Raw genomic sequence first — 8,583 nt, forward strand, 5'->3', positions numbered from 1 at the left:
AGTCTCATTCAATAGGACTGGCATCCTCATAAAAAGAGGAAGAGACACCAGGACTACTTATGAACAGAAGAAAAGTCAAGTGACTCAGTAATATGCAACCATTCATCTGTAAGCCAAGAACAGAGGTCTTACCAGAAATCAACCCTGCCAGCATTCAGAACTGTGAAAAAATAAATCTCTTTTGTTTAAGCATTCCATCTGTGGTATTCTGTTATAGCAGCTGAACAGAATAATACAGGTGTATACTAGCATTTTATAATGGTTTTAATTTGCATTTCCTTAGTGATTAATGATATTAACACTCTTTTCATGTACTTATCTGAAATTGTTAGCTCTTCTTGTGAAGTATATGTTTTCACATAAAAATGAATATTAGCATACTGAAACCAATTTTTGCTCCAAAGATTTCTTAATTTGTTAAGATCATTGTTTATATCATAATGCTGTGATTCATTAGTATTTGTATTTAAATCATCTTTGCAAAAATTACTTTCCAATGCTGAGATTTCAAAACAGAGTTTATAATAGTTTTCACAATGTTAGATGTCTAGCTATTTTATCTTCATTTTGATTACATGAATTGGATTATAAAAACTTGTTAAAATGAACTGATTTTCTATTTGAAGCATAAAACTGACATAAAAGCAGGTATCATTTTACTGTTTGTAAAGTTTCTCTTCTGCTATTAGAGCCAACACACCAACAGCTATTATTCCTTTTCCATAAGTGCACAAGAAAACATTCAATAAAAATAAAAGAAATTAATTGAAACAGTCACTTGATCTAATGCATCACAAAGAGATACATAAATGGGCTTTCTTCACTTACACATGTTAAGTTTTTTGTCTTTGGGTATAATCTTTTTCAAATAAAGATTCATGTTTGAAGTAGTAGCAGTGCTTTTTCCACTGCTTTGTGTCTTCTGGATTTTCAGTAGTTAGTGCTATTGCTGTGGTCTCCATGATGGATGTAAATAGTGGCAAACTTTATTATATAAGTTACACTTCTAGCATCAACATTATTAATAAGTGGAAACAAACTAATTTTCATTAAACAAGTAATTTATGGATGGAATTATGATGTGTCCCCTCCAAAATTCAAAATTAATATATGCTCATGTCCTGGTCCCACTACCTCAGAATGTGGCACTATTTGGGAATAGAGTTGTTGAAGATCTATGTGCTCATACTGGAGTAGGGTGGACCTCTAATCCAATATGGCTGGTGTCCTTATTAAAAAGAATAAATTTGGAAACAGGCATGCACACTGGGAGAACACGATGTGAAGGTGAAAGTGAAGACTGAGGTAATCCTTCTACAAGCCATGAAATGGCAAAAATTTCCAGCAAATCACCAGAAAATGTGCAAAAGGTATGGAGTCTATCAAATAATATAAGAAGAAAGCAAGGGAATTTAGGATACCGGTGTAAAAATGGCTGAAGTAATGCAGAACTGCAGTGTAACCTGGATAGGAATGGAAGTGAAGGTGAAGAGGGGCTGACAGACACCCAGTCTGGGAGGTCAAGGGCTGCTGAGACTGATGAGCTCACGGAACTGATAATAGGAGTGACAGAAGGAAGAATTGGCAGGAAGGTTCAAGTCCTAGAGTGATATGTTTACATTTAAGATTATTTTTTAATTAAAAATTTTTTAAAGCCTGACCAGGCAGTGGTGCAGTGGATCGAGCTTCGGACTAGGATGTGGAGGACCCAGGTTAAAGACCCTGAGGTCGCCAGCTTGAGCACAGGCTCATCTGGTTTGAGCAGAGCTCACCAACTTGGACCCAAGTTCACTGGCTTGAGCAAGGAGTTACTCGATCTGCTGTAGCCCCCCTGGTCAAGGCACATATGAGAAATCAATCAATGAACAACTAAGGAGCCACAACAAAGAACTGATGTTTCTCATCTCTCTCCCTTCCTGTCTGTCTGTCCCTATCTGTCCCTCTCTCTGACTCTCTCTGTCTTTGCCACAAAAAAAAAAAAAAATTCAAATTGATTTTAAAGAGAGAAACATCAATTTGTTGTTCCCCGTATTTATGCACTCACTGGTTGATTCTTGTATGTGCCGTGACCAGAAATCAAACCTGCAACCTTGGTGTATCAGGACAACACTCTAACTAACTTAGCTACCTGGCCAGGGCTGGTTGCATTTAAGATTTTAGAGTAGAAGAGTTCCAGGTAGCCTGACCAGGTAGTGGCACAGTGAATAGAGTGACAGCCTGGGATGCTGAGGACCCAGGTTTGAAACCCCAAAGTCTCCAGCTTCAGAGTGGGCTCATCCAGCTTGAGAGTGGGATCATAAATATGACCCCATGGTCACTGGCTTGAGCCCAAATGTCACTGGCTTGAAGCCCAAGGTTGCTGGTTTGAGTCCGAGGTCACTGGCTTAAGCAAGGGGTCACTGGCTCAGTGGTGGTCCCCTGGTCCAGGCACATATGAGAAAGCAATCAATGAACAACTAAGGCACCACAACAAAGAAATAATGCTTCTCATTTCTCTCCCTTCCTGTCTGTCTGTCCCTGTTTGTCCCCCTCTCTCTCACATTGAATAAAAGAAAAAAAGGACTTCTAGGTAACAGGATGTGTGTGGCTAATCCAGGGTTTAAAGTCTTCGATGAGAAAGAGGAAATGACTAAGTTGTCAATAAGTGACAGTACAACAAAGGTTAAGGGTTGATACAGCCGATGACATGATCTGTACAGGAACAGTGAGAGTCAAAATGTAATGAGCTGAAAATAATCCAGGACAAAGGGAAGATCCGTCAGTTGCTAACACATGCCTGACATTCCCTGGTCATCTTTCTTCCAAAACTAAGGTCCCAACTTTTTACTCCTATACCCCAAGAAATTAGGGCCTTCAAGGTTCTTTTGGTTTCTCCTAAAGAATTGGGCTAGCAGGGAAACAGTAGTGAAAAAAATGAGAGGTTAATAGGTGAGGGAGCAGAAAAACTGAAATAACAAATTTTGCTCCACTGTATTCATATATTTCAATTGCCTATTGGAATCCCCAGCTGAATGTATCAAAGGCTTCTTACCCACAGGGTTTCCAAAACAGAACTTAGTGTCCTCCTAGATGCACTCTAGCATCTCCCCTATCTAAACCTTTGCTTCCTTTTGAGTATACTCTCTCAGGAAAAGGTATTACCAACCCTTCTGCACAATCTATCGTTTTCCTTTTCTGTCTTCATATATATATAGTTCTACTCCTCTGCTTCAGGCTCATTCTCTCTCACCTAGATCATCATAACACCTTTTCAATGATCTCCCTAACAACCCTGCTTTCATTTAAACCTTTCATAAGTTGGTCATCATAAATTTTTTGCATTTTAATTTTTTTAAATATTACATTAAAATATCATTTATTTTAATTACTGAGTCTTTTGGTGCTTCCTTAAATTGTGTGTACAAACCAAGTGCTTCACTCACTTCACCTGTATCCCAGCCTTTTCAATGAGCAAGGGCAGTTACATTAAATGCACGTGTAATCATGCCACATTTCTGCTGAATTCTTCTCTGGATTCCTCTTATGTGAATTTAACAAGACCTCAATAAGATCAGTCCTTTTCTGGCTCTTACATACTATTTTAGCCTCTCTTCTGAATTTCTTCCTTTACTAATCATCACCATGAATAACGTTATGTTGTTCTTAGAACTTTACATGCACCTCATCCTATCTCATGAGGTGGAGTAAATGTTATTATATTATATTGTATACATATTCTATAGCCATGACATTGAACTATGAAGTTCCACAACTCTCCTTTTAGGATTTTCTAAATGTTTGTACTGCCTGGAAGTCTCCAATCTCCTTCTGGGGTTACTTCTTGTGGTAAACTGAATAATGGCCTCCCAAAGACATCCACATTATAATCCCTGGAACCTGTTACCTTACATGCTAAAAGATTTGGCAGATGTAATTATGTTTCAAATTTTGAGATGAATTATCCTAGGTGAATTTGCCCTGGATAAATGAAATGGTTAAATTTATCCTGATTTATCTGGGTGGGTCCAAAGTAATCACAGAGGAAGGCAGCAGGATCAGAGTGAGAGAGAAGATGAGACATAAAAGTAGAGGTCAAAATGATGCCATTGCTGGCAGGTAGCAAGGAGCCCAGGAATGTAGATTGCCTACAGAAGTAGGAAAAGGAAAGGAGCAGATACTCCTGTGGAGCATCCAGAGGGATTATAGCCCTGCTGACGTGTTAATTTTGGACCTCCAGTGTCCAGACTGTAAGATAATAAATTTGTGTCAGTACTGTTTTTAACTAAAATATAACTGACATACAATCTTATACCAGTTTCAAGTGTACAACATAATGATTTGCTATTTGGTGGCTTTCTTTTATGTTTATTGTATTGATTTGAGAGAGGAGAGAGAGAGAGAGAGAGGGAGAGAGAGAGAAAGGGAGGGAGATGCAGAGAGACAGGAATATTGATCTGCTCCTGTATGTGCCCTGACCAGAGGTTGAAACAGCAATCTCCGTGCTTTGGGACAATGCGCTAAACATCTGAGCTATCTGGCCAGGGCACAATTTGCTATTTGTAAATATTGTGAAATTATCACCATGGTAAATCTAGATAGTATTCATCACCCCATATAGTTACAGTTCTTTTTCTGGTGATGAGCATGTTTAACATCTACTCTCTTAACAACTTTCAAACATACTACACAGTTTTATTAACTATAGTCACCAGGCTGTACAAATGTGTGTCGTTTTAAGCCACTAAGTTTGTGGCAATCTGTTGCAGCAGCAATAGGAAACACTTCCTTAGGGAAGTGTTTTATTGGTCCCCCCCAAATTGAGTTTGTCATTTCTCCCTAATGTTTCCTCAACTCCCTGTCCTTGCTTCTCTCATAGCACTTGCCTTGCTGCTTGCCCTAACTGGTTAAAAGCCCAGCTTTAACTCTAGACTAAAAGTTTCTCTCCTGACCTGTGGTGGCGCAGTGGATAAAGCATCGACCTGGAAATGCTGAGGTCGCTGGTTTGAAACCCTGGGCTTGCCTGGTCAAGGCACATATGGGAGTTGATGCTTCCAGCTCCTCCCCACCTTCTCTGTCTCTCTCGTCTCTCTCTCTCTTCCTTTCTCTCTCCTCTCTAAAATGAATAAATAAAATAAAAAATTAAAATAAATAAATAAATAAAAGTTTCTCTGACAGGGATCATTTTGTTTCTTTGTATCCCCAGAGCCTAACTTAAAGATGCACAGATGCAGCTCAAATAATATTTGTAAGTGAATAAATGAATGGGATTTCTCAATCAAAGAGGGCTGAAATTATGTGTTTATACTAAAATCACACACCATGGCTATTAAGTTTAAAAGGCACTGAATTTGTCTTCCTGGCAAAAATAAAAGTAAAGGAGGCTAAAGTGGGCTTTTTCCTAAATGCCCTGTGGGAAAAACAGCTGTGTTAGGCTTGCTTGCTGGTTTACTAGCTGCAAGCACTTTGCGTGATTAGTGTGTGAGCACGTGGCAGCACCAGGTGTGTATGGATAGTCTATGTAAGGCTATGGGTGCTTCCCTCGGTGGCGAATCTCCCAGATCACTCTCCCACCACTGTGAGGTGTGATTTTCCCTGCTCTCTTGCCCTTTATTACAAAAAGCAGGTTTTCCTTTGTTTATTAGCTTTTTTCCTTTTTATTTATTTGCTCGCCTATCCTTGCAAGCCTCCAATCAATGGGTATAGCCTGACACTTTCTGGCTCTGCAGTTCCTCTACTGTCTGCCCAAATTCAATGAGAACCTGCTTGGCCTCAACTACTACCATTACATCTGGAAGAATGGGCAGGATTCAGATTAGATCAGTATGGAGCAGCCATCACCCTTAAAGAGTGGAGTAGAGGAGTGTTTGTTGTTCTCCAGCATATGGTTCCCTATGGCTGTCTTTTTGAGAGCTGTGGGCTGGGTGTTTTTTACAGCCCTACAGGATGAAACCAAGAGCTCTGTACAAAAAGCTGCCTAAGGTCAAAGCTCCAGGGTGAGCTGCAGACCGAATGGCAATACCATGAGCTGGGATGGTCACTGGAGAAAGAGCTGCAGGTCTGAAAACTGTAGGTCAAGCTATAGGCTGAGAACCAGCGATGGTATGAACTGAAACGAGTGCTGGAGAAGGAGGGCAACTGCTCTCAAGAGCTTCAGTGTGAGGTGCAGGCTGAGCACCAACAGCACCTAGAACTGGAATGGTCTCCAGAGAAGGAATTACAGGTTTGTGAGTTGCAATTTTCCCTGGAAGCTAAACATTGGCAGCTACAGTTGTCGAAGAAACAACTGTGGGTTCAAGAGCTTGAGTCTCAGCTTTAGGCTGAGAGCTGGTAGCCATAGGACCTGAAGTGGGCACTGAAGATGGAGCTGCATTCATGCCAGTGGAGTGGCTTTGAATCAACAGGAGCAGGCATTTCCAACTATTCTTCTTCTGAGAAGTCACTGGTAGTCACCCAGAAGTTAAAAACCTAGCAGCCAAGCCCTGGCTGGTTGGCTCAGTGGTAGAGCGTCGGCCTGGCGTGCGGGGGACCCAGGTTCGATTCCCGGCCAGGGCACATAGGAGAAGCGCCCATTTGCTTCTCCACCCCCCTCCTTCCTCTCTGTCTCTCTCTTCCCCTCCCGCAGCCAAGGCTCCATTGGAGGAAAGATGGCCTGGGCGCTGGGGATGGCTCCTTGGCCTCTGCCCCAGGCGCTAGAGTGGCTCTGGTCGCAGCAGAGCGATGCCCCAGAGGGGCAGAGCGTCGCCCCCTGGTGGGCAGAGCATTGCCCCTGGTGGGCGTGCCGGGTGGATCCTGGTCGGGCGCATGTGGGAGTCTGTCTGACTGTCTCTCCCCGTTTCCAGCTTCAGAAAAATACAAAACAAACAAACAAAAAAAAAACAAAAACAAACAAACAAAAAAACACCTAGCAGCCAAGAGTATCTCAAGGGCAGGCACAGCCACCTCTGCAAGTTGTGGAGCACTCTGTTGTCTGGCCCTAAATCCAGGCAGAGCTGATGGGGTTGGGGGTGCAACTCAGGCAGAAACCCATGGAGCCCCTGGCAGCTTGATTTCTGTGGTTTTGGTGCATAGAGGGGATGGCATCATGCTCTCCAGAACAGAGATAGAGAAATTGGCTGCCATTACCACACACTCCCCCTTGAGGCAGCATCTTCAGAACTGCCATGATAATTTGGGAAACCATACCCTATTAGAATGTATGATGGCCACATACAGCCTAGAAAAATGCTGGAGACCTGCTGGGGGCACTGAGTTGGTGGCAGTGCTATAGTGAGCGGTCCCAGATAATTTGAAAACTTGGCATGAAGAATACTGCTTTCAACCTGAGGTCCCGTGGGACAGATGAGGACATGTTTATGGCAGGGATGAGGGACCTTATTCTCTGTAGAGCCCTGTTAGCCCTTTTTGGCTCACTACAGGCTATCTTGGACCCCTATGTGGGGCAGCCCATCAACGTGGTTAAATAGATGGTAGCAGATTTGGGGGAGCTGGAAGCAGCACAGAATCATAAAGAAGTCAGTGCTGCTTCCCGTGCTGCCCCTCTGACTAGCAAGAGGAATGGGCCTGTAAAAGTTACCCGAACACAGATGTGGGAAGATTTCATTGCAGCTGGGCAGATAGGGAGAAATTGGATAGCAAGCCTAATATGGTTCTTTTGGAGCTTTGGCAGCAGCTTAAACCAGGGCAGAGATTCCAGCCACTGAGACGAATGGCCCCAGCAGCTACCAATAAAATGGTTGGTGTGCAGGCAACACGGTTTATGATTATATGATGGAGACTGTTGAAAGAGAGGAGGACCCCCAAGACCTGCTGTTCTAGTTTGAATGAGGGGAAGGCCGAGGGACCCGTTTAACAGGGATGGACATGGACCAGAGGCCCCACATAGAACTGGCTATTCACTGGTTCCCATCTAATGTACAACGGGTGCTGGCCTTGGTGGATACAGGTGCAGAATGTTCCCTTCTTTATGGGAACCCAGAATGATTTGCTGGGACCCCAGTGAGCATTGATGGGTGTGGGTGTAAAACTCTTTGAGTGAAGCCAATAATATTCCATTGGGGATAGGAAGACTGCCTCCTAAGCCATATAAGGTATATGTATCCCCTATTCCTGATTATAGTTTTGGAGTAGATGTCTTACAAGGACTGTGGTTGGAAACTACAGCTGGGGAGTTTCGCCTGCGAGTCCAGGTCATGAAGGCAGGGTTGCGAGGACATGCAGCACATTCCCCCTTGCAATTACCTGTTCCCTGGCATGTGACTAGCATGAAGCAATACCGCCTGCCAGGAGGCTATGAAGAAATCACTGGGAATGTCCTCAAACTAGAAAAGGTGGGGATGATCCGGCTGGCACATAGCCCTTACAGTTCACCAGTGTGGCCTGTGTGCAAACCAGAGGGAACCTGGCAAATGACAGTGGATTGCAGGGAACTTAATAAAGTTGTTCCTCCTTCACATGCTGCTGTACCCTCAATATCTAACCTGATAGATCGGTTGAGTCATGATCTGGGGATATGCCACTTTGTCGCAGATTTGGCTAATGCCTTTTTCTCTACTCATATAGCTGCAGAGTTAAGACTGATTTGCCTTCAGTTGGGAAGGGCAGCAA

At 43.0% G+C, this 8,583-nt stretch overlaps 1 pseudogene; it reads left to right on the forward strand.

Moving 5' to 3' along the window:
- LOC136388342 (NADH dehydrogenase [ubiquinone] flavoprotein 1, mitochondrial pseudogene) overlaps nucleotides 1-6,295 on the forward strand; it is a 51,027-nt pseudogene extending 44,732 nt beyond the window's left edge.
- Nucleotides 6,296-8,583: the final 2,288 nt, after the last annotated feature.

This window comes from Saccopteryx leptura, chromosome 1, assembly GCF_036850995.1.
Source record: "Saccopteryx leptura isolate mSacLep1 chromosome 1, mSacLep1_pri_phased_curated, whole genome shotgun sequence".
NCBI classification, from domain to species: Eukaryota; Metazoa; Chordata; class Mammalia; order Chiroptera; family Emballonuridae; genus Saccopteryx; species Saccopteryx leptura.